Raw genomic sequence first — 5215 nt, 5'->3', positions numbered from 1 at the left:
CGAAACACGGAACACCGCCATCGTAATTCTGCAGTTTCTGTTTGGCGGTTTTGCGAGCCTTCACAGCTCAGAGCATATGTAAATATTTTCACATACAGAGAGTAAATTATGAATGTCACTCTGTCTGTAAGCGTGGAGGCAATGCAGGTTTATCCTCAGATCTCGGAGTGGCTAGCCTTCTTCCGGTTATTTTCTGGAAAGCTTCTTGATCTGAGTGAAAATGAGGGTCATGTGTGGCATTTGGCCTTTGAATCAACATCACTTACAGTTCATGTTTGAAATCAGATTTTTTTGCTCATCTGTTTTTGAGTTTGGTGCAAGCGCCATTATCCCCCCGTATCGTAGTATGTGAAACCTGCTACATTGTAGACCAACCAATTTCCATTTTGGTCTTTTTTCCAGCTTGGTCTTTTTATCTTGGTTTGGGCTAAAACCGGACGACCCGGTAGGATATTCAGTGACTTTGGAGTGAAAGCGTAGAATGCTACTCAGTTTTGTTCCGGTTTCAAGATAAGAACTTGGAGTGAACACGCCATCGCTAACATTGGAACCCTCGACAACGGAGACCAGAATGCAAGACTCAGCCGGGGCTTGAGTTTACAGTACTCATTATCTAGTCGATTTTATCACGAACTACTAACAACGTCTAACAATGGTTACAGAAGCTGGGTGAGCCGGCAGTTTTGGGCCATGGGGTTTCCACTGAAGTCTTTTGTGCTTGCTTAATACCTAAACCCACTGCACACCATGGCATGGTGATAGATACCTCCGAACCTGAACTGAGTTGGAAGTTTAAGGAAAATGCTTTACTTGAAATGGTTCTTCCACAAGCTCCGTGGTTCTTTTGAGCAGCCGTAATTTCGGTTGCGGCAAGCGACCCCATCCCTGGCAGTTGTAATAATAGCGAACAGCAAATATAGGAGTAGTGATGTCCTCTAACGTGTCTCGTCCATTTAGCATGGTTACTGCTTCACAGTAGTATACGCCATTGTAGTAACCTCATCAGTAACTGAGCGCTCTGCTCTGCCTATAATAACGCAGTTTAACGTCAATCAAAGGCTGAACTTAAAATGACAGTATTCCATAGCTTGGAGTGACGTCATCATTTATAGCCAAAGTAGTAGAATAAACCCGAAAATTCTTCACCACAAATGACTTGGTGCCTCGCCAAGAAATTCAAGCGTGCAATGGATTAAACACCGCCAGTGGACTCCAACAGCATGCAAAAGCTACCTGTACATCGTTTCGCATATTGCATCGTCTGATTGATTTTACTTCATTTTCTACTACAAGTCCTGATTGATTCTTTAGATATTTGTGCCAATCAGCTATTGTTTTTCTGCAGCGCTGAGGTCATCCGTTTTCACTGATGGCCAGGGACAAAAATTGTGTAAACTGGATGACACCAGCTTGCCTCGCGCTCAAATGCCCACTCCAAAGTGTTTTCATGTGGTGTCGAATGATTTCACACAGATTTCAGCAGGGCGCCGGCTGTGACTGCGGTACCAGCTTCTGCATAGTGAGCTGCCCCCAGAAACGGTAATTCCAAAACCTGTCTCCGTTTGATTCTTGGCTTTAATTTTTTACGCGTTCCTCATAGGGCATAAAATAAGCGGCAAACCTATCCATACTAATAGACATAAGCTTTAATTAGAGCGTAAAAGTGAATGTAGCCACAGCAAGTCTACCGAAGCAGTATTAACTGTCGGTGTATAGTAAATTATCACAGTTGACAAAAACGTTAAAATCATTACTGGTGCCATTTAAAGCTCAGCGTTAGCCCCTGATTTATGCGTTTTTACACAGGTGACATTATATATATATATAATGGCTATAATTAACGCAACAGATTTTACAATGATATATAACGTGATATAACGTGTATAGGCACAGGTAATTTATGGCAATTCGGTCATACGTTTTTCATGCAGCGATGATCCACAAAGCGAGAAACATAAGTGAAGTCGTAAGTCAGTTTATTAGTCATTTTCCAAAACTTGCATGCGCGGTGTTTTCTGTGAATTCACAAGTATCCCCTTGTCGTTCGAACTGGCGAAGGGGGCGCTCAATTAAATCGAATACCAAGCAGGTTGGGTTTTCCAGGCAACTCACCTTCAATGTCGGCGGCGCTAATGACAGTGGTGACAATCGTATCTGCAGCCTTCAACAATAAACCTAGAAGCCTTCAGTGAATGGGTCATCTTGAATGTTTTGGTCGGTGTCTGAACATAATCTTAAATTTGTCGGTCACTTCCGAAATGAAGTCACAATGAGTCCACACTGTCCTTGGGTCTGCATGCTTGGTGCGCCTTCTGAGCCGTCAATCCCCATTCTTAAGCCTATCACTGAGTTCAAGACGAGATTACATTCACCGACTCCCAGTGGGTTCCGAGGAAACTCTTTGTTTGGGATTGGTCTGATGTGATTGAGCTGCGAATTTTACCTGTTACAGTTTGCCTGAACTTCGGAAGAAGATGGTTTTTAATATATTCCGTCCAGCTGGATGATCAAATCATGTTTGGGCACATATTACTCACTTGACATGTCACAATATATTAAATTGTTCAAAGTAATTAGGTACGACGCTATTTTTTAACAGAATAGTCTCCTGAAGTAACCCGAAGTACTGTTGAATATGGAGGCAACTCTATATCTCTGTCAGCAAGGCTCAATTTCAGGCACGCGGAACCAGTCGATAAATAGTTCTATTTTAGTGAATGAGTTCCACGTGTTTTTTCTATCTCAGGCGAGGAATCCTTCCAAATGAAGAGCGCCCCAAGGAGAACTTCCGATCACTGCATGAGAAATGAGAAAAGTACAAAAATGGTGCTTGATTCGGTGAATAACAACAGTCCTCCATCATGGTGTTCGCATGATTTGTCCCTCTCGTGGCTGCTTACCATGAATAATAGAGCTGTACCCGTTCGCACCACTTATTATGGAGCCCTAACTTTGCATCTACACCCAATATAATGCTTATAAAAAACCCTTCATAGTCATAAAAGCATATTCAACCCCCGGTGAGGTAATTCCTGCTATTTCACACACACACCGGACGCTTAATGCTAGTTTACTCAGTTTTTGTTTTCTGTAAACCAACTTCGACAATAATTCTAAGATGATTAATATAAGCTAGTCAGCATCATGCAATCCCCAAACATAAGAGGCCAAGCACCTACAGGTAAATCGTCCAAAATATTGATTGATTTGTTAGCCGCTCTGACGGTCTGCTGCTCTAAACTTGAATAGATTTATGAGGAAAACAACTTTCACGATGTTTAGTTTCAACGCTTTTCTTCTTTGGATAGTTTCATAATCAGGTTTCTGAGCAAATATAGAAGGGTGGGAATAGCCTTCTGAATTTGCAACCACCAAGCAATGGCGGTAGTTGTACAACTTAAATGGCCCGCATAATGATTGTGACTCGCTCTTTCGATTTGAAAACACAAGGATTCTTCAAGCATTTGTTCGTCGATGTTACAAAGCAACTAGTGAGTAAGGCAGTGCGTGCTGGTGACTCCACTCTGGTAGAGCAGCAGAATACGCCTGTGGATGTATCGGCTAAGTTCTACGTAAACCCAATGGGATCTATCCAAGGAAGCATGACATATTTTACTCGGCCGTTGTTCTCCGAAGGACGATAAGTCGCTGGTCGCGGTACTGCGAGTGCAGTAAACGCCGCAAACAGTCCAGCTGAGTACTAAGGGATCTCAGGTGCTCACTGAATTGAGCGATTCACACCTTATGAAAATTATTACAAACCTATCTGTACAGCGCAGAAGCGTTGCATTTCTTTCGTCGCCGAGGATGCTGTAAACCACGGACCATCTACAGCCATGATTCTTTGTTGAGATGTCACTACTACCAGCACATAATCTTGCGTTTTTCAATTCAGATTTCATTTCAACGCACTGATGCCTTTATTCAACCTCATTGATACTAACTTATATTCAGCATTTAGCATCAATGTAGTGTGTGACTTCTTTAAGTTACCTCCGGCGCATATAGTGCGCATGACTACGATGGTGCGCGAGTCGTAATATTGCGCCAACTGAACAGCGTAGTTGGTTTAGTGGCCTCACATTTATCTGAATTACTTGAATAACGGATCTAAAACACGTGTGCTCGCTTCGAACTTCAACTTGCCGCCGTCAGTCTGCTGCATAGTCGAGCAAAATATTTGTGCCAAAACAGTTCTTTGAGGTACGGCAAGCCAGGCTCTCGCTAAATGATTGAGATCGCCGTGTAGTCCGCGGGTCCAGCTGATCGCCTTATGACAGGAAAGATGAATTCACAGGATAAGCTGGCAACTAATAAAAATTGTTTTAGAGCTGCACGCGTGTTCACTTGGTGCGCATGACCGTATTTTTTTGAAACAGCAGACGAGGTTCTCTATCACGGCAAATGCCTTGATGGTGTAATCATTCCAGCAAAAACCATCAGTCGCGAGGTTGGTCGGTAGGCTATTGGTGCATAGCTGAGGATGGCCATAATATTTTTTTGAGCAGACGAGGTTCTCTATCACGGCAAATGCCTTGATGGTGTAATCATTCCAGCAAAAACCATCAGTCGCGAGGTTGGTCGGTCGGCTATTGGTGCATAGCTGAGGATGGCCATAATACAACTCAGGAAATACATGCACTTTTAACTGACTTTAATGTGGTTGACAGTAGTTTACAGAAACGATTTGCAGCATCTATAAAATAAGGGACAATATTAAATTTGGAGCACGTCAAAAGGGGAACTTATCGTATGTGAGAGTCCCTTGGTAAAAGTCCAGACGGTGGGAACGTGTTTTCTTCGCAGTATGGCTGCTACAAGTGTTCCATGATTGTCCGTGGACTTGAAGTGCTTGGCTGATTCCTTGCTCCCTGCGCGCGCGCGAGTCTGTGTGTGCTGACTGGGTTTGGTTTCGCTTTATGTAGGTCCCAGTGCGTATAGATGGGTGCGTCGGCACATGAGTGGTTGCTACGCTGACTAGGCGGTGCAGACAATCGATGACCGATGAGTCAGCTTAATGTGACGTGTTTGTGCTTATGAGAAAAAAGACAAGCCTCGCGATCCAGTGAGCGACTGTGAGTTGAACAGTTAAATATGTGGGTGACTGGGTCGCTAAAACTACTCCTTCTCCAGCGAAAGAGAAAAATAGGTCCAAGAGATATCCAACAGCATCGACTGAGCATGGTCGAATCGGTAGTCCGAAGTGGGAAAGGTA

The sequence above is a fragment of the Opisthorchis viverrini genome (assembly GCF_000715545.1).
Source record: "Opisthorchis viverrini unplaced genomic scaffold opera_v5_66, whole genome shotgun sequence".
In the NCBI taxonomy this organism is placed as follows: domain Eukaryota; kingdom Metazoa; phylum Platyhelminthes; class Trematoda; order Opisthorchiida; family Opisthorchiidae; genus Opisthorchis; species Opisthorchis viverrini.
The sequence above is the reverse complement of the archived record's forward strand: the minus strand, read 5'-3'. Positions refer to the sequence as shown.